This window comes from Lygodium microphyllum, chromosome 25, assembly GCF_053477565.2.
Source record: "Lygodium microphyllum isolate KBCC chromosome 25, Lygodium_microphyllum_v1.1.10, whole genome shotgun sequence".
Taxonomy (NCBI): Eukaryota; Viridiplantae; Streptophyta; class Polypodiopsida; order Schizaeales; family Lygodiaceae; genus Lygodium; species Lygodium microphyllum.
This window is the reverse complement of record NC_141159.1, coordinates 72,408,533-72,433,448: the sequence shown is the minus strand read 5'-3', so window position 1 is coordinate 72,433,448 and position 24,916 is coordinate 72,408,533. Positions and strand designations below refer to the sequence as shown.

The 24,916-nt window shown below is 45.5% G+C and overlaps 1 protein-coding gene and 1 pseudogene across 5 annotated transcripts in view; one reads left to right on the top strand and one right to left on the bottom strand.

The window, feature by feature from the left end:
- The window catches only part of LOC148014374 (uncharacterized), a 133,918-nt gene that overhangs the window by 103,093 nt on the left and 5,909 nt on the right, over window positions 1–24,916 (top strand). The gene's annotated exons all lie outside the window — the stretch shown is intronic.
- LOC148014375 (uncharacterized) lies at window positions 9,630–15,775 on the bottom strand (annotated as a pseudogene).

Genomic DNA, 24,916 nt, shown 5'->3' with positions numbered 1-24,916 from the left:
CTGAAAATTTGAAACGCAGCATGTAGATGGTGTGATAGTTGGCGATGACTAAAATCAGCAAAATGCAGCTTTTCGAGGTCGCGAACAGGATGGGTGGCAGCAACAGAAAATGCAGCACTCGATGTGGTTGCCAGCTATAGGCGGCAGTAGATCAGCCCAAAATGCAATGTCTCGGGTAGCTGCAGCAATAAGTGCAAAAATTTGATGTAGACAAAAGCCACCTAGATGACCAATAGTGATGAGAAAGCTGGAAACAATCGAATTTTGGAATGGATGGCTGAGAAACACGCGCTTGTGTTGAGCTAAAAATGCATTAGCTTTACTTAAACAGCCCCAAAATGTACTTAATTAATGAATCAAACTTGTTCTTTAAACAGATTTGCGTTCCTAGAGAGTGTCTGTGTCCCATAAGCACAACCCCAGTTGGGAGGACCCAAACTTTCTATAAATAGATATGCTGTCCTCCATTCAGGCCATCTCGTTTTTGCAGATTGCAGGCATTAGTAAACTCACATGTGGCAGCCCCTCTATCCTTGGAGTGCCCTGGTGCCTTCTTCTAGTTGTTGCCCACTGTCTGGCATCACCTCCCAAGCTGCGTTTGGCCTCTAGCTGCCATTGCCAGCCTCTCCACCATCATTTGGTGCTTGTGTTTGATCTTCATCAGCCGTGTGTCAGTCTCCACACCCTCCAGCTGCCTGCATTTGGGCCTCCATCAGCTTGGCGACAGTCTATTTGCTACTCTCCCATGCCACCTGACATCACCACATCCTTCTAAAGCTGTCGCCTCTGTCTCCAACACCCTCTAGTGTCAGCGTTTTGCAGATTCCTCTCTCTTCACAATTCGACTAGTGGTCACAGACTTTGGATCCATCTTCGGTGGACGTCAATCTCTGACACACTGCTCTACCCTTGAGTATCTGTATACTCTTATATTCATTTGCAGTATTCATTCACTTCAGAGTTGTGTTCTTCTCTCCCTTCTTTTGTTTGTGTTTGGGTTTTGAGTTTTGCTTTTTATGTTTGTTTCTGTCCTCCACCCTCCAGTTGTTCCCTCTCCTGCATCAACTTTCCCTCTCAGGTAGCACTGCGACATGATTGGTAGTTTTCTCAGAAGCGTTGTGCAATGGAAACCTCTGGTCAAACGCCAGCGCACTCGGCGAGTGTCCCCTGGTCAAACACCTTGCGTGCCGTCCTCTTTAAGGAGTAGCTCTTAGCCGTCTGAGCTATGGGGCTGGAGCTAAAGAAAACAACGATTTATGGTTAGGTAGTAGGACATTCCCCAGCCAGGGCCCAGCTTGAGGACTGGCTTCATTTCATGTTGCGTATCGGCACAGTGCAGATCGTGGAGGTAATCCTAATGGACCAAGGGATCTTCATGGTTAGGCTCAGTTCGGCAGACGTAGCTCGCGAGTTACTTGCTAGTTCACCATATGCGTCCACGAAGGGGGTCATATACATGGTCCCTTGTTACAGTGGCTTTAATGTGGAGGCATTTGCATTCCACAACAGGTTTCTTCAGCACCCGGCTACCCTTTTCTTTTCCGGCCTAGCGATAGAGTATCGCCAATTGGTGGAAGACTTTGGACGGCTCTTCGGCACTATCCTTCCCGCGTCTTTCGCGCATGAAGTGACAGCTGCTGGAGTCCCAAAGGTACGGGTGGCAGTGAAAGAGGTCAAGAATATCCCACAGTTTCTAGAGATTGAGGCGGGCAGACACTCCTTTAGGCAGCAGGTCATTGTGACGGGGTAGCTAGGTAGTGCGTGCGCTGCCACGACTTTGGGCATCAGGCACCAGTGTGTACGCGTTTCGGAGCCCAGGCGGCTCCGCCAGCAGGCCCGCAAGTGGACGTTGACAGTGTAACGTGCCCGTTTGTCCACTTGCGGGACATATCTTAGCAGCCCATCGGGAGGAGGGTCTAGAAGGCTCCGCCTGGCACTCGCAGGGAATGATGTAGGGTTTGCGATCTAGGTCTTCCCGAGTCTGCCTCGAGCGGAAGTGTCCAGCGGTTCCCACTTGGGATCGACCTGAGGTCAGGGTTCCTTTCCTATCAGCAAAGTCTCTAGGAAGAAGCTAGTGTCGAGCTCCAGTTGTATCACCTTTCGTAGGAACAACAGAGACGAAGCGGTTTCAAGCTGCACTTGGTTTATGAAGAATGGGAAATGAGAGGGATGCGAAGCTCAACCTCTCTGCCATACGGCATAGTCCCATTCCTTTCCCCTAAAACAGAATAAACTGGAAATTCTACATCTACTGATACTAGGTCTTCATTGTCTTATTCTCTCATCATTTGAGAAAAGTTTCGAGCTAACCGGGACCACCCTTCCGTAGGACGGACCTAAATCACGTCCACCGCACTTTCCTCAGTTTGCTTTAGTTATCTAATTACCTAACTCATTACGTTTTAATATGCAAAATCAGCTTCCTTAATTAAACAAATTAATCACGGGTTTCTTCACTTAACTTAGGCACTGACACAAAAACAATGCCAAGCAAGTTCCTTTTTCTTCAATAACTGCTCTTATTTATCAAAATCCTGGAATACATCCAATATCACGCCCGAAGGCTATCCCAACAATCTATAGGATTGTTGCTCCAAGTTCCGCCCGTTGACTAGTACACGGGCCTCGAGATCCCATCTCGAGTCACATCGGCCTCTTGTACGGGATCCGGAGGCAAGGGATTTACAGCCAGAGCCTCCCCTGGCACCCAAGCGTCCTCCCACTTCAAGCAGTATCCACGCAGAGACCTCTCGCGGCGGGTTAGGTCCATATACCCGGCGCGGCTAGCAACCCCCTTGGATAGGGCCAAGCAGACAGTCGGAGGTAACTGATCCTGCCTCTCCCTCCAGGCTTTCAACCTGAAGCATTAAGTGATTTCCTTGAATTAGTTCCTTGAACAAAGAGTATCTAAGTACAAGCATGAATATTTCGGAGGTCATTTGTATGACCAACTGCTAAGGTGTGACTCCTTTTCTTCCCGGATGCTCCCGGCATCTGATCTTGGGTCTTTTCGCGACTTGGCGAGATCCCAATAATTTCAAACAAGATTACGCAAGCAAATGGTCTTGGTAAGTTGACTTATATTTGCCCTCTTCCCTTGGGTTTTACCTTAGGGTATCTTAGTTCCTAACTCAAGCATTAGCCGGTCAGTCAAGGCAATGGACATGTCTTATTCGCAACCCAACCAAGGGTCTTTTAATCTCTAATTCCAACCAAGCTCAGATAACACACATGGCAACACATGATTCTTCGTTGAGACTTTAAAGATGCAGTCTAGATGCATGCGATCCTTCCAATTGTCTTAGTACGGTTCTATGTAGGATTTCCCAATCAACCTTAACCATCATGCACATTGTGCGTTTAGTATAGTTGTATCTCCTAAACGACTTTTATCTCTCTTTATTCCTGGCAACAAGCACCGGATCACATGTGACTTGCATCTATGAAAATCTAGGGTTTTGTCTAACGATGCAAGTGTCTCTCATGAATAAAAATTAACATTTCATGTGTTTCTTTTAACCATGATTACGAAACGTGAATTCTAAATGACTATTCATGCACTGAACTGGTTAAAAAGCTATCATTTTATGTAAAGTAAGGCGATAACCTTATCATTTTATGTGAGTAAAAGCTATCATTTCATGTAAGGTAAGGCGATAACCTTATCATTTTATGTGAATTCCAAATTCTTCCGTTCGCACATGCAACTTAGTTCTTAGAGTAAACAAAACCCTAAGACTCGTTTTTGTTCCATGCACGTCACAAACCATTTCATCTCTTCCACGAGTAATAATACTTAATTAATTTTAAAGCTTAGAACTTGGGCTTGATTCGTGTGTGCCGCGTTGGTCATTCCGCTCGCCCCTCCAGCATTACCGGTGGCTTGGGCGCCTACGCTTCCCGCGACTTTCTTCTTGGGAGCCATTTGCCTTGCGGAGAATGGGCAGTCTGGACCTTGACGGGTTTCGGGTTGACAGGTTCAGAAGAAAAAACCGTTGGGTGGGGTCCTTTGCCGAGAGAGTGGTTTGGGTGTGGCTTGTTGCAGTTACCAACTCCCACTCCCTCTCCTTCTTTCTTTCTCCCTCTCTCTCTTCTTCTTCTTTTCTTCTCCTTTCTCTCTCTCTCTCTCTCCCTCTCTTCTTCTCCACTTATTCTCCTACTCTCTCTCCCTCTCTTCTTCTCCTTCTCCGACTTCTTTTCTCCTTCTGCTCCTTCCCTCTCTTTCTCTTCCTCTTCTCTTTTTTCCCCTTCTACTCTTCTTCTTCTTCTTCTTCTTCTTCTACTACTACTACTACTTCTCACCTCTTTCCTTCTACCTCTTCCTCTTCTTCCTCTACCTCTCTCCTTCTCTCTCCCTCTTTCCTTTTCTCTTTCACTCCTCTCCTTCTCCTTCCCTTCTCCCACTTTTTCTTCTTCTTCTCCTCTCCTTCTTTCCCTCTTCTTCTCTTCTCTCTCCCTCTTCTTCTCTTCTCTCTTCCACTTCTCCTTCTTCTCTCTCTCTCTTCTTCTTTTTCTTCTCTCCTTCCCTTCACTCTCCTTCTCTCTCCCTTCTTCTTCCTCTTCTCTCTCTCCCTCCTTTCTCTTCTCTCCTTCTCCTCCTCTCCCTCTTTCTCCTCTCCTCTCTCCCTCTCCTTCTTATCCTCTCCTTCTCCTCCTCTCCTCACGGCCCGAACTGGACAGCAATCGGGGAGGGAGGCGGCATTTTTGGAGGGCTCGGAAGTGGCGACCAGGGAGGGAGGTGGCTTGTTTGGGAGGGCCCGGGAGGGGCCCGCAGCGTCAGTAGATAGGGGGTTGGCTATAGTCGAAGGCCAAGGGAGAGTGTGCAACGTCACAAGGCGAGGAGGGGGGAGAAGCCTTCAGTCTCAGCGGCGTAGTACCTACTCTTCCTCCCTCACACGACGGTCCGCAGAACACGTCAGAGGCGGGCGTCGCCGCCGGCTAGCACGGGGAGGGGGAAACGGCTGAGTTGATAGCTAGGGTGGTGGGCAGCAGCTAGCATGTCGGTCCAGCAACCTGACGTTGCAGCAGGTCACAGGGGGGAGAACTCCGTTCAGACGGTCGGGGTGGTACAACAACTGACGGCGGGGTGCGGTGACGTGCGTGGAAGGGGGCGTAGCCTCTGTATCCCTGGGGAGGGGAGAAGCCTCCCCTGGGGAGGAGGTAGGTGGCATGGCCATCCCTCCACCTGGAGGTTGCATGCCTTTCTCCCCATCATCCACCACTTCCACTCTCTCTCCCCGACGTGCCATCGGCAGGGAGAGAGGGGAGAGTAAAAAAAAATTGAACTGGTGATATAATAAAAATTTTCCTTGAAATTAAAAAGAAAGGGGGGGTTCCTATGGGGTGTCACAGACTGCTTCACACGGGTCTGGAGACGATAGAGAGGGAGACGGCAAGAGGGGGCGCAGCCAGCTCCTCAGACCCAGCCTCGACAACAGGGAGTAGGTGGGCGAGCGATGCCCCCTTGGTAGAGCACTCCGCAGGCCCCGCTTTGCCCGCTCCACCTGGCAGGACCATACCCTCCCACATCCACCATCTACACCACAGATTACCTCACTTGAGATCCCACAGCCCCCACATTCATCCCCCCCCCCCCCCCCCCCCCCCCCCCCCCCCCCACACCCCATGACCCCCTCACTGACCTTGGTCCATAGCCCCCCCTTTCTAGGGCCACCACCCACACCCCCCCCCCCCCCCCCCCCCCCCGCCACACCCCCCCCCCCCCTCACCCCCCCCCCCCCCCCCCCCCCCCCCCACACCCCCCCCTCCCTCACACCCCCCCCCCCCCCCCCCCCCCCCACACCCCATGACCCCCTCACTGACCTTGGTCCATAGCCCCCCCTTTCTAGGGCCACCACCCACACCCCACCCCACCCCCCCTCCCCCCCTCCCCCCCCCCCCACCCGCCATGCACCTCCGTCCATCCCTCAATCCTCCTCCCCCCTATCACGTTCCCTACTGAGCAACCCCCCTGATCCGCACCCGGTACAGGTGGTCCCCCCCAAACCCACCCCCCCTTTTCCCACAAGAGGTGACGAGCCACATACGCCTACATTCTTCTCGTACCAGCAGTCTTTCCCCTTCCATACAGCCACCAGCTCATTTGCCCTTGCCGCCCGTCACACTTTCCCGAGACAGGCACAACTGTTGCCATAGGAGTTTTTTCACAGTGGCCCATGGTCCTACCTGAGAGTTGCGGAGCGCGGAGAGTTCCCACTACCTCTGGAGGTGGAGGTGTGGATCTTCGTGGTTCGTAAGTCAAGGAGGAGCAAGGTCCATCTACTAGCACCACCGGATGGACCAAACTACGTCTTTTTTCTTCAATTCTCTCACTCAGGGGTGTGGACGACTACATAGATAGAGAAAGAATTGAAGAGTCAGGTGGTAGACCACATCTCCCAGTGGATGGGAGAAAGACTAGCATTGTTTGCACAACAGTGGCCTGGTTGCATGATGGACATTAACTAGTGGGCTAGTGCTGAGGTTCCACATTTGAGCATTATCTTTCGAGCCCCTCCACAGTGGAGAGCTCCGAGGGATGTGATCGAGTGGCCCTCGGCACAGGCGGCCCATTTCTACTAGTGTACAAAGTCACGACTCTCAGCATGGCTGATAGATGCAATGATAGTACCACCTGGAGCATCTATCACCCCTATGGTTCGGCCGAGGGCCACCATGGGGGATTGGGGTTTGCCGTCCAGACTATCGGCAAAGCGTACTTGCATGCCTCATAGCTTCTCTTCATCAACAGCCTCCACACCGAACAGATGCCTATTCCGTCAGTCACAGGTTTCTCCATGAGCTTACACCTTGCATCCTGGAATGTGAATAGTCTTCACTATAGTGGGGCACGTGGTTCCAAGAAGTTGATTGTTTGACAGGAGTTGCAGCCTGCCCTTGCTGGCCGGATCGACATCCTACTTCTACAGGAGCGCAAGCTAACGCCCACCTAGGCCCAAAGGGTTGGGAAGGTACTTCCGGGCAGCTCGTACACTTATTGGGAGCACGCCATAGGCGCCCATAGCAGGAGTGGAGGCGTATGCACCTCTATTGGCCCAAGTCTCACCGCTTGTATACGAGACCACAGCTTGATAGTGGCAGGGAGGGTTCTATGGATCAGATTGGATATTGGGGACTCGTGCCTTGAAGTCCTCAATGTCTATGCCCCTACAGAGGTTAGGACATGCAGCAGGTTCTAGGTGGAGATCTCGGACGGACTCCCAGAGTTGGATTCCTGGATCGTTGGAGAAGACTTCAACAACCTGGAGACTTTGGAGGACCAGTAGGGCAAAGGTAGAAACTACCAAGGCATGGCTGGGGAGGAGCAGGAGGCATGGGAGGTCTTTCTGCTCTAGCAGTAGGATCACGCGATGCTTGGAGAGACCCTACCTTCCATAGGAGGGAGAGGTCGTTGGACTTCTCTTGGGGATACAGGTGGCTAGATGGAGTCCTATTGGAGCGGTTGGACAGATTCTATGTGGGAGAGTGGGGAGGCTCTCGTGGAGGCTAGATTGAGGAGTTGGTGCTTGGAGACTCCAAAGCAGTAACTATGATCATGCGGGGCAATACAAGCGGTTTGGGGAGGAGCTTGCTAACTACTCTATTGAGTGGAGTCTAGATTGGGTGCATTTTGTAGGGGGGCCTTTATTGGTAGTAAGTTAGCCAAGGCCATTGCTTATTATATGAGGCAAAGGTGCATGATATGATCATCATTGACAGGGGTTCATGTGCCATAGCACACTTGGAGGGTTTGCCATGTTGTCAAGGTTGTTCGTGAGCTGAGAGTGAAGGTGCAAAGAGTTGAGGGCAGTAGAGTGAGAGAGTGAGCACGCCACTTAATGTTTGGTACAAAGACTTGTGTCCCACATTTTAGGTTTTGAATATATATAAAGTACAGAAAGTGAAAGGGTGCGTTCACACCCGAACACGATAAAAGGCATGGTGAGCCTTTATTCCCAACAACCTCCCACCTAAAGGCAACGTGCGTGAGGAAAGAGTCAGCTAAGTCTATGCATGTATAAAGTTGAAAGACACATATACTATCCAACCCCCATCATTTGGTAGCAATGAGCAAACCGCTTATCTGGAAGACCCTTCGTAAGAAGGTCTACATGATTATCATTTGTATGTACCTTGACAAGCTCAATGTCTTTGCTGCCCTGATAAAGTGATACTTCACCTGTATGTGCTTTGTCTTTGTGTGAAAGATAGGATTCCGTGTCACTAGACGTGAAAGCCATAAAGCTTCTTTGCATGCCTCTGTGGCAGCGACATATTCTGCTTCTGTAGTAGACAGTGCAACACACTTTTGGAGCCTAGATATCCAAGAGACTGCTCTTCTTGTGAACATAAACACAGCTTGAAGTAGACTTCCTGCAGTCAGGATGGCCAACATAGTTTGCGTCCGTGAAACCAATAACAGATGACTTCTACTTGTAACTTATCAAAGCAAATACACAAATCCTTTGTGCCCTTGAGGTATCTCATGATACCCTTCACTACTTTCCAATGCTTTTTGCCAGGATATGCCATGAACCACTCCCACCACAAATGTCAGGACATGTAGCAACCATAGCATACATCAAGCTATCAAGAGTTGAATCATAGGATGTCTTGGCCATTTCAGCCTTTCCATCATCTGATGTAGGGCTGTCATTTGCACTAAGTTTCACATATGGAGGCAATGGTACACTGATAGCTTTCCCCCCCTCCATATTGAAACGTTGTAGAACTTTGGTAATATACTTTTACTGTGATAGATAAAGAAGACCCTTTGATCTGTCTCTGAGTATACGCATGCCAAGAATGCGATTTGCCTCACCAAGATCTTTCATATCAAAGTTATTGTGTAGACTCTGCTTCAAGGAGTCCAAGGCATGAATATCCTTGCCTGCAATTAGCATGTCATCCACATATAAAACCAAGAGAATAAGGCTGCCATTTGTTGCCTTCTTGGTGTATAAGCAGTGATCAACTTGAGAACGATGAAATCCTTGAGATTGCATAAATGTATCAAATTTGTGATACCATTCTCGTGGTGCTTGCTTCAGCCCATACAGACTTTTGTTGAGTTTACATACCATGTGTTCTTTTCTCTTTGCAACAAAACCATCAGGTTGCTGCATATAGATTTCCTCATGTAGATCACCATGTAAGAAGACAGTTTTTACATCCATCTGTATGAGTTCCATGTCCTCAAATGCAACCAAGCCCAAGATGGTTTGCAAAGTAGTCATTTTGACTATAGGAGAAAAGATTTCATTAAAATCAATTCCATGTTCTTGCTTGTATCCTTTAGCAACCAAGTATGCCTTGTACGTGGGCAAAGAAATAAAGGTGACTTTCATTTTGTAAACCCATTTGCAGGGTAGCACTTTTTGTCCTTTTGGCAAATGTACCAAATCCCAAGTGCCATTCTTCATGAGAGATTCCATCTCTGATAGCATTGCTTTTTGCCATTTCTTAGTATCCTGTTTGTCCATTGCTTCTTGGAAGCATGACGGTTCACCACAATTTGTTAACATGACATAATCAGCCACATAGTTTACTCCAGGAACAAATCTATTTGGCTGTTTTTGCACTCTATTTGACCTACAGACCCAGTGGTCAATATTTGCTGGCTGTTCAACCTACAAATCTGCATTTACAGCTTGCTGTTCTGCAGGTACAACTTGCTGTATAATTGGTTCAAGTTGTTCCAGGTGCATATGTTCTTGCTGAATTTGTGGCATAATATGGGCAAGATCCTCTTGATCATTTACAACATCTTTTTCTGCATTTTCAAGGACATTTTCAGCAGGTATTTGCTGCTATCTAACGGGCATTCTTTGCTGTCCTATTAGTACATCCTCTCGGAATACAACCCTTTGGACCTCCTCCATTCTTTTGGGCTGTTTGTGCATGTGATCTTCCTGGAAGATGACATCATTGCTCCGTACTACTTTTCTTTTCTCGAGATCCCATAATCTATACCCCATTTCACCTTCATCACCATATCCCAGGAAAATACATTTATAGGACTTTGGCTCAAGTTTGTTGCATTCTTCCTTGCGTATGTGCTCAAATGCCTCGCAGCCAAACACTTTCAAGTGTGCATACAAAGGTGGCTTGCTCCACCTCGCATCTTGGGAAACATATTCCCCACCATTGTCAGAGCGAAGGCATTTTAACGTCTTGCTGGTCTAATTTTTAGCAAGTGCTAGGAATTTTTTAAATTTGTCCAAGGCCTTGTCTTTGCAACAGATTGGATGAACCCAAACTTTGCATGTGGTGAAACCAACCTTCTTGGAATGGGTGGTGATAACCAGATTTAAGAGTTAATTACAGCAATAAATAAATGCACATAAAATGAAATACACACTTTACCATAACATTCTTGGACAGTAGACACCCTGTTGGCCCCAAAATTGGCGCCCCTTGTGGTATTTCTTTAGCTTTCATTCAATTGGAAGGAGTACAACTTGAGATTCTTCAATCTCCTCTTACTAACCAATTGCTCTTGCTATCATAAATGACCAGCAAGCCTTTTGGGTCGTTTGCCCCTTGATTCACCCAGGACTTGTTCTCCAATTTGACTCTTGGCTGGCCAAATGCTGCCTCAAATCAATTCGGGATGGGCTGGCTCTTGAAATCCCTTGATAATCTTCAATTATCAACTGCTGATTTCAGTCACTTGAGCCTTCAATCTCTAGCACGGATCCCAAGGTGTCTGCTAAACCCTAATTTCTGCTGTAAATTAGGGTTTACTGCAGAAATTACAGATCAACCCACCAAAAATGGCTGAAATCTCCTCCAAATGACTGAGAATTACTGAGAATGGCTGAGCATAGGCTGAAGGAGATGAGAGAATGCTGTAGAGAGAGAAAATTCTGAGATTTGTCGTGAAGAACTGATCAAAATTAGTTGCTGCCCTACTGTACCAGCCCCAAACAGATGCACCACCAACAATAGGAGCATCAGAGACTATGATCTTCAAGAGAAAGTGCATCAGCAGCAATTGTCAACTTCCCAAGGTCAAGAGTTTGCAATCTCCGTCACCAAAATGGTCTCCAATGGCTGGGAATTGGCCCACTTCTGACCTTCCTTTTCTTATGTGCCAAAATCTGCTCGGGTACCAAAATCTCATCTAGTTCCTCAACCTCTGGCTGAATTTCAGCAGATACATCTTCTGGCACATCACCACGAAAAGGTCTCAACAAACTGACATGAAAGGCATTGTGTATCTGCCAATATGGAGGTAATTTCAGTCGATATGCAACATCACTGACCTTTTCCAACACTTGAAAGGACCCATAGTATCTCATGCTTAACTTCGGATACAACCTCTCTCTTCCCTTCATCTTTTTCAGCCTTGCCTTTTCGAAACGCAGCAATACATAATCGCCCTCTGAAAACTGCAAAGCACGTCTATGGCAATCAGCTGTCCGCTTTTGCTTGTCCTGTGATCTCTGAAGTGCATACTTTATCTTTGCATAGGCTGCATCCAAGCTTTCCACAAAGCGATCAGCCTCAAAGATCTTATCCTTAGTGTGCAAAATAGGTGGAACCTTCTTGCCACCCTCAATCACCTCAAATGGAGCCTTGCGAGTGGAACTATGCACCGTATTATTGTATGCAAACTCAACCAATGGCAAATACTGCTCGCACTGTGTCTTGTGGTCTGAAACATAGCACCTCAAAAGATCCAACACTATGGAATTTTCTTCCTTAGACTGACCATCTGTCTGCGGATGGAAGGATGATGAGAATTTCAGCGTGGTACCCATATTCTCAAACAACCCCTTCCAGAATAGATTGGTCATCCGAGGGTCTCGATCACTGATGATTGACTCAGGCATACCATGATACTTGAAAATGTGTTGCATAAATAACCATGCCATATGATCAGCCTTTATCTTCTTCCTCACCGGAATGAAATGGGCTTGTTTGCTAAACTTACAAATATAGTCCATATTCCATCATTCCCTGTAGGTGTCCTAGGAAGCTCAACGATAAAGTCCATAGCAATGCTCTGCCAAGGCCTATCTGGAATAGGCAAGGGCTGCAACAAGCCCGGCATCTTTTGCCTATCATGCTTTACCTTCTGACATATGATGCATGCCCTAACATACTGCTCTATATCATGCCTTAAAGCTGGCCAATAAAAGAAATGCTCCACTGCCTTGACTGTGGCATCAATACCTCTGTGTCCTGCATACGAAGGGGCATGACTTTCAATGATCACTCTAGGTCTCAATTGCTTTGTGACACACAATCGTCCATGCATCAACAAAAATCCATCTCTTAGCATAAAATGCTCATGCCTTTGGCCATTGCAAAGCTGATCATAAACATTAGCAAAGTCCGAATCAGCAGCATATTGCTCTTTCATGGCATCCGACTCAATTTGATAAACCATAGTGACGGTTGAAATTTGTGGCTTACGTGACAGTGCATCAGCCACAACGTTCTTTTTACCATCAATATGTACAATCTGAAAATGAAACATAGAGAGAAAATTTGCCCATCTCATATGCTTCTCTGATAACTTTGTTTGTGTCAGAAAGTACCTCAAAGTCTGATGGTCTGTCTGCACTGTGAAATCAGCCCCCAACAAATAATGTTTCCACGTAGACAGTGCATGAATTATAGCCAAGAGCTCTTTCTCATAAACCTGTAAATTCCTCTCTGCACCGTAGAGAATTCGGCTCTCATAAGCCATAACTCGGCCATCTTGCATAAGGACAATCCCAATGTTGTTACCACATGCATCACACTGAACCACAAATGACTTCCTTAGATCATGCAACACAAGCACAGGATCTGAAGTCATCTTTTCCTTCAACTTTTCAAATGCTGAAATTTCCACTGCTGTCCATCTAAATGGCACATCTTTCTTTTGCAAAGCATGCAATGGAGATGCAATTTCAGCAAACCCGCATACATACTTCCTATAGTAAGAACATAAACCCAAGAAGCTGCGGATCTCATGAACATTTTTCAAAGCTGGCCATGAACGTATTGCTTCAACCTTAGCAGGGTCCATACGAATACCATCAGCCGATACAATATGTCCCAAGAAGTGAATTTTATGCAAAAAGAATTCACTCTTCTTGTCATTGATAACCAACCTATGCTTTCGTAGCTCATTGAAAACAATGTCCAAGTGCTTTCTATGCTCCGTCTCATTCTTTGAATAGACAATCATGTCATCAAAGAAAGTACCCACAAATGCTCTATGTGGCCGAAAGATACGATCCATTATTCGATTAAAAGTGGTAGGAGCATTTGTAAGTCCAAAAGGCATGACAAGAAATTCATATAACCCAAAAGATGTCCTAAAAGCTGTCTTAGGCACATCCTGCGGTCTAATGCGTATCTGATGATACCCACTTTTCAAATCTATACGGCTGAATATTGCTGCCCCCTGCAATCTATCCATAACATCATCGATCCGAGGGATCGGAAAGCGGTTCTTTATCATGATCTTGTTTAGAGCATGATAGTCAATGCACATACGCCATGAACCATCCTTTTCCTGCACCAAAAGCACTGGAGAACAGAAAGAAGATGAACTGGGCTGAATCAATCCTTTTTCTAACATCTCATTTACCTGACTCATAATCTCCTCCTGTTGGGCTGCACTAACTCTATAGGGTGGCTTATTAGGAGGGCTACTTCCAGGGATAAGGTCTATGCCATGATCTTCGGGTCTTTTAGGTGGTAGCTGCCCTGGAAGTGATCGAGAGAAGCAATCAGCATACATTTTCAGAAATGACATGTGATCATTCTCTAATTTAGACATATTCCCAACATTCTCACTATCATCCTTATCCTTAGCAAAAACTGAATACGCTGAAAGATGATTTTTCATTGCTTTAGAAATAGCAGCTGCAGATACAACAGGGACAAATTCCCCTTTCAACTTTACATCAAGTGTGAGTGTCTTTCCCTTATGTTGAATAGTGATCTCTTTTGCATATGAATCAATCACTGTATGCATACGGTGGCACCATGGCATAGCAAGCAACACATCACAACCCTCAAGTGGAGCAATGTAAAACTCTTCGCTGTCCACATATCCCTGTATGTGCAACCGAAGCTTTCCAATGAGTGGTGTGATAGGTTCTGCATGACCCTTACATGCCATTCTAGCTTCCCCCATGGCTCCCATCTCGTCGTCTTTGATGCCTACACAGGCTGCCATGTCAGTAGAGATGAAGTTGGCTCGTGCACCATTATCAAAGAAAATCAATGCATGTTGATCCCTAATTTTGCTCCATGCTTTGTACAACTCAGTAGCATCATCATTGGGCTGATCAGTAACAACATCGGGCACCAATCCCACTGATGTTTTGGACCTTTTACCCTTAGGATCTCCTTGATTTTCTAATTTTGCAGCTTGCTGCCTATTGGGACAGTTCTTTGCAATATGACCCTCTTGTTCACAAATAAAGCATTTATTTGCAGCCATCAATTCCCTACGTTGTGCCAATATTTTCGAGCCCTTTCTTTGCTATTTTGGCCTCTTTTCAAGCTGGTTTTCAGATATGCCCCTTTTCTTAGCCTTAAACAACTTTTTATTCGGCTTCTCCCCGCTCTCTTGGAAGTCCGAATCCTTTCCATGCAGCAAAGCATCAGCTGTAGCAGCAATCTCTATGAGCTGAGACATGCTAGACACGGTGGATTTTATGCAAAAATCCTTGATTTCTTTGGGCAACCCACATACATATTTTTCCATCTGCTCATGAAGGGGTACGGCACGATAAGAAGTGACGGGCAGCAATGCATCCCAAAACTTCTTATTGTATTGCTCTAAATTCTTGCATTCCTTAGCATCAAGCTTGTTCCAAGCTGTCATGATGTCCACCTCAAAGGTACTAGTCAACCAATTCAATGCAAACATTTGCTTGAATTGTACCCATGTTAACGGTGCTCTACCTTGCATCAAGAGCATGGACCACCACTGCAATGCATTTCCCTTCAAGAAAGTGGCTGTCTTTCAAATCTTAGAGGATTTGGTGAAGTTTCCCCCTGAATAGGCTGCATCAAATTGCTGAATGAAGGTCAAAGCTTTCAGCCTATCTTGTGCACCATTGAAGGACTCAAACTTCATTGCTTTTCCACCCTCATTATAGTCTGTTGCTTCCCCTTTGGGAGTCAAGTTACCATACACTGGCTGCTGCAAAAAGGATGCATTTGCTGTATTTACATCATGACCAAGCCCAAATGAAGCATTTGGATGACCAGCAGTCATTCCTTGAGCCCCATAAGCATTCAGGGGTGCAAATGCATTGCCAAACATTCCACTTTGTGCCCCAGGCATCAAGCCAATTCTACCATACATAGGGTTTTGCACATTTCCAGCCATATCCGAATACAATGGGCCTTGCACACCATGCATTGGTTGCTGCATACCATAGGGATTTGTACCGTGCATTCCCGTATGCGACCCTTGGCCAACCATTGCATGAAAAATCGTACTACCACCAAAGTATCCTGGCTGCCCCATCATAGCATGTATACTGGGCTGTCCAAAATCCATTGGATTGGCACTTCCATAATGGCCTTGCATTTGCATTTCTTGCCCCCTAGGTACCAAGTGTTTAGCTTCATTGGCCTCTTTAGGAGCTTCAAATGAAGAATTTGGCACTACCTTCGGTGCACCTTGCTGTCGCGAAGGTATAGAAGTTGACTTCTTCTTCTTGCCCTTACTGTCCTTATTCGGAGCATTCAAAAATTGAGTAAACTGAGGATCCTTTGCCAATTCAGCAAAGAGATTTGCTGCTGTCCTCATCTAATTCTTGAACTTGTCATCAAATTCCTCTTCACTTTGCTGGTCATCTACCTCATGACGGCTTGAAGGCCCTGCATCTTGCCCAACAGCAACATTTTCAGCTTGTTGTCCATCATGAGAGCCTTGTCCAAGATTAGGCATTGCATTTTCTTCATTCCCATGAGAATGTCCATACTGAGAGGCATCATCACTGCTTGATTCCATCTCACTATATGAAGACATGTTGTTGTAATTTCTCAGCTGAGCACAAAAATTAGCACTAGCACAAAGCTTTGGCTTGCAATCAGGTGCCTCGGGCCCACCAAATCAAGAGATTTGATGTATCCCGGCAATGGAACCATGAAACCAGCCTTCGTTCTTGGAATGGGTGGTGATAACCTGATTTAAGAGTTAATTACAGCAATAAATAAATGCACATAAAATGAAATACACACTTTACCATAACATTCTTGGACAGTAGACACCATGTTCGCCCCAAAATTGGCGCCCCTTGCGGTATTTCTTTAGCTTTTATTCAATTGGAAGGAGTACAACTTGAGATTCTTGATTCTCCTCCTACTAACCAATTGCTCTTGCTGTCATAAATGACCAGAAAGCCTTTTGGGTCGTTTACCCCTTGATTCACCCAGGACTTTTTCTCCAATTTGACCCTTGGCTGGCCAAATGCTGCCCCAAATCAATTCGGGATGGGCTGGCTCTTGAAATCCCTTGATAATCTTCAATTATCAGCTGCTGATTTCAGTTCCTTGAGCCTTCAATCTCTGGCACGGATCCCAATGCGGCTGCTAAACCCTAATTTCTGCTGTAAATTAGGGTTTACTGCAGAAATTACAGATCAGCCCACCAAAAATGGCTGAAATCTCCTCCAAATGGCTGAGAATTGTTGAGAATGGCTGAGCATAGGCTCAAGGAGATGAGAGAATGCTGTAGAGGAGAAAATTCTGAGATTTGTCGCGAAGAACTGATCAAAATCAGTTTGCTGCCCTGCTGTACCAGCCCCAAACAGATGCACCAACAATAGGAGCATCAGAGACTGTGATCTTCAAGAGAAAGTGCATCAGCAGCAATTGTCAGCTTCCCAAGGTTAAGAATATGCAATCTCCATGACCAAAATGGTCTCCAATGGCTGGGAATTGGCCCCAAAAGCTAGCAACAACAATCCAACACCTCTTTCCAACATCTCCAAAATGAAAAAAAAAAAAACGAGATTTCCCTCTCCCTTCAGCCCTATTTAGCCTTTCCCCCACTTGCATGGGAAAGTTTTGCCAAGTGGCAGCTTTCTTAATCCATTTTCAGCAATTTCCAGTCATTTAATTAATTTTCAGAATTAATTAATTCTAAAAATTAATTCAGCCCTTAATCCATGCCCAGAAAATTGACCTTGCCCATCCAAAAATTAATTGGCTAGGCCATTTGCAACCCAAAGTGGTCCCATGCATTAATTGATCCTTGGACAAGCATTAATTCATTAATTAATGCCTAGTCCCTAGTGTCACCACTGACACTTAATGGCCAATGAATGATCCTAGGGGCAAACTGACACCAAAATTCACCTAGAATCTAACAAGTGTAACTTGTTACAAGTTTTGCCTTTGACACCCATCTTTTTCACAGGGTCCTTCGGTCTTCAAATGTGAGAAAGTAGCTTGCATCTCACATGTGCAATACATGTGCATCTTTTAATTGCACATTTGATTAATCCTTTAATCAAATGTCAATTAAACATAAGCAAACTATCAAATTTTCACGTCCTCGTAACATGTGGCATCATCAACAAAAGTAATGAAATACTTCTTTTCCCCTAGAGATAATCTTGGCATTTGACATAAATTTGAATGTACTAACTCTAAAAATGAAGACTTTAGAGAAATAGATTTTTTGTGTGACGTTTGAGCATGTTTATCATAAATACAATAATTGTACTATTCAAAATCAATATACCTCAAGGACGGTAAATAACCCAAACGAAAGGCCACTTTCATTCCAGATTGACTCGTGTGTCCCAACTGGCTATGCCACAAAGAAACACTTGGCTGCTCAATTATGGCGACAATATGGTCACGCACACTAGATACATGCAAATGATATAGAGTATCACTTTTGGACCCCTTGGCAACAATGCAGGAGCCCCTACATATTTTCCATTCGCTATCCCGAAGGGTGGTGTGATAGCCTTCATCGTCTAGTTGCCCTTGTGCTTATCAAACTCTTCTTAAGCTGAGGTAATATCTCACATTATGCAAAACAAACACGGAGCCATGCTGAAATTCGAGTTTCACACTGCCAATACTTGCAATTTTACATGCATGGACAACACCACGTATAGTACCATTGTAGTCAGAGAACTACTCATGATGGGGTGTGACTACCTGAATCAAGTATCCAAGTGTGAATATCATCCTCAGAATGTGCAATCAATGCATGTGCATCCAAAGAAGAAGCTAAAAGTACATCACCATCACTATCATTATCATGAGTGACTACATTAACCTCTTCTATTTTCACATTGCTCTTTTTGACAGTGTCCTTGTTTTCAGCCTTGTTGGCTTCATTGTTTTAGTTTTTGCCCTTCTCTTTCTTCAGCTGAAAGCAATCCCTTTTGTAGTGTCCCTTTTTGCCACAATGATGGCACTCCATATTCTTTCTATGAGATTTGTTGCATGCTTTGTTTTCAGAATTGCTCTTATGCTGAAATCTGTGTGTAGTGTGTAATGCATTTGAAGACTTGTTTGTTGAGTTATTCTGCCTATTGAGTTCTTCCATCAGCAAAGAACTCTCCACATCAGAGTATAACAGTTGAGCATTCGAATTACTCAAAGTTGTCTTGAAAGTATCCCAACTTTTAGGTAGAGTGCATAGGAAGAAGGTAGCTTTGAATTCTTCATCAATATGAAAATCCAAAGCAATCAACTGACTGAAAATTGAGTTAAACTCATTCAAATGTACAGACATGGTTGTACTTTCTTTCGTGTGAAAGTCCATCAGTTTTTTCCACCAATAAACATTGTTGGCTGCACTTTTCTGAGCATACAATTCTTCAAGCCTTTGCCACATTGCATATGCTGAATTCAGCTTCTCAATGGTAAAGAGCAAGTTGTCTAACACTGAGAGCTCAATGGTAGAGCGAGCAAGCTCGTTCAAGTCATCCCACTCGTCTTGTTCCATGTCTGTTGGTTTGATTCCCTTTGTTTTGATGGGCTTTACATGTTTCTTCTACACCACGACATTATAGCATTGTTTCTACCAGATTGCAAAATTATGGGAAGCCTCAAGCTTCTTAATGTATAGAAGATTACTACTATCATTGTTTCTAGCCATAATTTGCAGTCCCAAATTGACTAACCAGTCACCAAAGACAAGCCCAAATATGATACAAGTAACCACAGTGCACAAGAGTACCAACCAGCAATGAAAATCCCAAGATTGCAGAAATTTCAGATCTGCAAATAAATTTTCAGAATTAAAAATGTTGTTTGTTGCACTCCTCAAGCAATTTCTGACACAATAGAGACCAAGCTAACAGTTACATGTGAAATTCCCAAAATTTCATTGCAATTTCTGCTCCAAAGGCATTTCCGAGCACAAATTTGACAATTTGGGTCAAAAGCCCCAAATTTTTAGAGGATAATCCATTCAAATTGCATCAATCCAAGTACCCAAGTGCATATACCAGGCAATTCTTGCACAAATTGATGAAATTCTGCAAAAGCCCCAAATTTCTCGGGTCCAGTGTACACAAATTTCACTAAAATTGAAGAAATTTCACTAAAATGTGAAAAGACCCCAAAATTTCACGGGCAATTGTGCAATGATTTCGCAATTTCTGAGTAAGATTGTCCACTTTTGCATTAAAGTCCCCAAATCCGAGAAAAGCCCCAATTTTCTTGGGGAGAATTTGGCTTTGTGCCTTAGCGTGTGAAGGCCCGATGAAGAAGAAAAGAAAAAGAAGGATATTTCTTTTTCTTTTAAATGTTGACCTCTGCCTGTAGTCGCCTGGCCTCACGGGCCACATTCGTGGTGACTGGTCCTAGTTGCCAGCTGCCCATCGTCGCTTTGCGTGTCACGTGCAGCGTGTTGCCTACTGCTTGGTGGCGTGTCGCTTGTAATGCATCGTCTGCAGCCTGATCGCCTGAGTCTGATCACGTGTCGCCTACAACGCATGTGACCTACCGACAAATACCCCTCTAGTCGGCTTGCAACACCTGTGACATCTGCTATATTGCCTGCTGGTCCGACTACCTCTTTTGCACCTGCCAAACACTGACAACTGGTGCCTGAAGCTTCTGCTCGACTTTCACATGGCCTGATGACCGTCACTAGCTTCGGGAAGCGTGCACAGCTTGTGTGCTCTGATACCAGTTTGTTGTGAAGGCTGTTCGTGAACTGAGAGTGAAGGTGCAGAGAGTTGAGGGCAGTAGAGTGAGAGAGTGAGCACGACACTTGATGTTTCGTACAAAGACTTGTGTACCACATTTTAGGTTTTGAATATATATAAAGTATACAAAGTGAAAGGGCGTGTTCACACCCGAACACGGTAAAAGGCATGGTGAGCCTTTATTCCCAACATGCCAAGTATTAGGTATTGGAGCCTATAGTGTCATGAACAAAGGTTTAGGAGACCATTGGGAGCCTCCTAGAGTGGCACATTTGGAAGGCATAATGCCAAATGACTTTTAGCAATGAGAGCCTTTTGGTGTACAATGCTTTAGGAGAGCTCTATTCATCCATCATCCAATCAATTGGTGGCCATTGGGAGCAGCTATAGGGTGACTTCAACGCCAATGGGAGTTTCACATTCACACCTAGGGTTGCCATGGCCTGCTTTTTATGCGACAAGATGGCTGCTCTTTACTGGTACTACAATCCCCCTCCATTGTTTCTATCCCTCTAACCCCTATACCTCCTTGAGAGGCTTGTATGTTTGAGTGATTTTTGATCTACTGACAAATATAATCAGCCACATCTTTTTTCGAAAAAAAAATAGGAGACTTGCATCATGGATAGAAGAATCATGGAGGTATGAAATAGCAAATGCATAATGCTCAAAAGCCTTTGCAAGGTGTGCTACCACCTCCTTTCCCCAACTAGAAGGATTTGTGAGCACCAAACTAGGCTGCTTTTTTTTTCCAGGTCGGGGGAAAGAGGGGGGGGGGGGGGGGGGGGGGGGGGGGTGTGCTGTGTTGTGGGGGGGGTTTTGGTTTCAAAGGCCTTACGCTTGTGACACTCTGAAATGTTATGCCTAGGCTTGGGACAATAGTTGTTAGTTGCACTTCTTTTTGCTTCTCATCCTCTTTTGGTTGATTAGAGATGATGAGTGCCCCTCATCTTTATGGTGTTCACTAGATGCCAAGCTCACTGAGGAGGCAAAACCTTGACTGCCTATCAATGTAGCTGATTGATTTAGGTGGCTTTGTTCCTCCTGAAATAGTATCGTAACCAGCACATCGAATGTATAAAAATTGGCATCATTGCGTTTAGCAACCAATCTCAAAGTATAACGTAAGCCCTGATAAGACTCGGGCAATCCACTAAGCAATCATGTCCCAAGTATTCTTCATGTTCTTGCATGGCCGGATTTGTGGTATGATTGGCCGTTTAGGCAATAACTCATGTGCTCAAGCATCCTTACCATCCCTACTCAGCTACTTTGTAATGGGAGGAGTTGGAGTAATGGCTGTAGATGAAGATGATGTGACATCTGATGAGCTAGAAGAAAGAGATGCATTATTGCTGCTTGTGTTATTATTGCCTCATGGGCCTGGGTGTTCGTCAATCCCCGTAACAATATTTTAAACCCCTTGGCCATGAAGGCATGCTTCAAAGTTGGTCCCATCCAACTTCTCACGTGCAGAGAGCAAGCCAAACCAATGATTATAGATTAGTGTGGCCTGTCATGATCCCAACTGCATATGCACAAGTGCACAGTCCAAAAATTGCAGGAAAATTCCTGAATCTGGGGCTGTTTTGCTGCTGTTCGGTGTATCTGCATGTAAAAACAGGGAAAAGAGCAACACCCATCAAATGAAGCTTCAGATGGACAGATTGACTCTGTAGATTTTATCAAGATGTCAAAAAACACCTAGTACAACTGCTGTTAAAAAAATTTGGGGCAGTGCCTAAAAAGATGTCCGGGCAGGCAGTCCCAAAAATTCAGGCAAGACCAGACTTGACCTTAGGTGCCCATGCCCAAAAAAGAATAAGTGGGCCTGGAGGATTAATTTTTGGGCAACAGCTGAAAACAGTTTTGATGGAGGAAATGCTGTGAACAGAGAAACGAATGGATGTGGAGGCTTGAGGAGAGAGAGACAATAGGAGAGAGAACGGCTGGCTGTTGGTGTGGAGAGAGAAGACAGTCCTGGCCAGCAGGCTTAGTACCCCGAAACGGTGTTTCGGGGCTGCCGAAACGGACCGGCCGTTTCGGACCGAAACAGAAACGGCAGATCGGCGCTTCCGCATCTTGCGGTCCGTTTCAGGGCACTCCAGCTCCCGCCACTGCCTCCGCCTCCACCTCCTCCTCCTCTTCCTCCTCACCCCCCCCCCCCCCCCCCCCCCCCCTCCACAGCGCCGCCGCCTCCTCTTGTTGTTGTTGTTCTTCTTCTTCTTCCATTAGCCTTTACTACTCTACTATTGCTACTTCTGCTTCTCCTGCTGCTGCTTCTTCTTCTTCTTCTTCTTCTTCTTCTTCTTCTTCTTCTGCTGCTGCTGCTGCTGCTGCTCCTCCTCCTCCTCCTCCTCCTCCTCCTCTTCTTCCCCCCATTACCTAAAGGCTAATTATGGCGTTGGATCCATATTGGAGACACGTCACTCCAATCAAGGGATACGAGGGCTCCAGCGGATCAAAGAAGTGGTGGCGCAACTATTGTGGATTGGAGAATTCAGGGAGCGTAATACGCGTGAAAGACCACTTGGCATGCGTTCCCAACAAAGACATCGGGCCTTGTTGTCCAGACTATAGTTACCAGTCATTCATTGATGTTGATACTTATTACTCTTAGTAGTTACTAGAGTCTAGAGACTAGTACACATTGCTCAGTGCTCACTGGACTTGGAAGTTTTAATTGATTATTCACATGACATAGTTATATGTATCATTGTGTCTTGATTTCACTTATTATGCATCTTGATTCTTGTTCCATTGTTATTGATGTTAGTTAGGAGTCATAAATTATAATTCATTTGTCGCCTTCAGTTTTGAAAATTAAGTCTTAATTGTGTTAAGTTGTCTTAAGTTTCAACCATTGAGTCTTAACTCTTCAATCTTCACTCATGAGTGCTGATATGTGTAATGAATCATGATTTCAATCATATAACATGGACTCAAAAAGTTTTGTATGAAATTTGGGTACATGCTATTGTAGGCATTGATATATTTACATACCCACATAAATTATAATACTATATTTATTTTAGTGTACAATCCGAAACGCCGTTTCCAAAATTTGGCCGAAACTCCGAAACTCCAGTTTTTCCCGTTTTCGTTTCCCCCGTTTCCGAAACTCCCCCATACTATGCCAACAGGTGTGGAGAGGAAAGCGAGCAGTCAAGGCAAAAGCAAATGAACTGATGACATTGGTGCAATCCATGCCGCTCATGATGTCTTCTTCTGCTTCATGATTCTCTTTTATATCTGCTACACTCGTCATCTTCTCCTTCTACATGATTCACTCTTTTGTTTTCTTCTTCTTCTCTTTTCTACCACTCTTCTTAACCAGTCAGTTTGTGCTCAGCAGAAGAGCAATAGTGAGAAAGGAGAGTGCACAAGTAGAACATGGAAGACATGCAATGTGCCTGACAAAGAAGCTCAAGTCTCATAGGTAAGCTATTTTGCTCTAACATTAATTGCTGAAATCAGGCTACAGAGAGAGGAAACGATGAGCAGAAGAGAAAGAAAGAAAAAAAGAAAGAAAGTTATATTAACGTCTACGAAAGGCCAAAGTGGCCTATGAGACCAAAGCATTACACACAAAATGTCTGGGAAACTTTCTAGGTCCCAATTAGCTACCATCTAATGCTATGATAAACCAATTGAGTAGGTACAAGGTGGTATATAGGATGGATACAATTCATATGTGTTCCAAGTATGGTGTGGGATTGCTCATGGATCTTGGTCATCCTAAAATGTCCCACATGGGTCTATCTAACATCGAGAGGCTGAATCGATGGGGCAAGGCCCTCCGGTGGCGGCGTAGTATCCCTTGTATCCTCGACATGTGCCTCCTGCAGGGGCGGGGGCCGATTGGGCGTGGGTGTCGGGCTTTGCTTCTTGCCATGGCTATGGCTAGGATCCAGGTCCCAATTAGCTACCATCTAATGCTATGATAAACCAATTGAGTAGGTACAAGGTGGTATATAGGATGGATACAATTCATATGTGTTCCAAGTATGGTGTGGGACTGCTCATGGATCTTGGTCATCCTAAAATGTCCCACATGGGTCTATCTAACATCGAGAGGCTGAATCGATGGGGCAAGGCCCTCCGGTGGCGGCGTAGTATCCCTTGTATCCTCGACATGTGCCTCCTGCAGGGGCGGGGGCCGATTGGGCGTGGGTGTCGGGCTTTGCTTCTTGCCGTGGCTATGGCTAGGATGGTCCCCTGCGGCCGAGGAGGTCAGTGGGGTTGGTGGGGGCTCAGGGGTGGGGATGGTAGTTGCTCTTGGTAGAATTCTGTGAGCAGGCGTTGGGTGGCTCCCTGTCTTCGCTCCGAGGTCCAGAGGAGATGGACTCTATGGCGCCATATTTCCGGCAGGAAGAGCCCAAGGCATCTCTAGTCCTTGAAATCCATCACTCTAGAGAGTGGACCGAATCCTTCTTTGAACAGGCAGTGGAAGCGTCCCCGGATCTCGTAGTACGTTGGGCACCTGCATATGTAGTGTTCTTCTGTCTTTCACTCGAGCTAGTAGATTTGGCAAATCTGATCTTCTAGGGGGAGGGGGTGACCCCCGTATCTACCTGTCTCGACCCATAGTTGGTGTGAAGATGTACGGATCTGTCCGATGGCGCTTCTGACTCCATGGGACAAGTGTGTGTCCATGTAGCTTGGGCGGGTAATGAAGTCGTTCGGAGATATGTGCAAGAAGTGCTCCCAGTAGAAAATCTTCTTTGTCCCTAGTTCTTCTGTAGGAGTCACCCATGTCTTGGCCA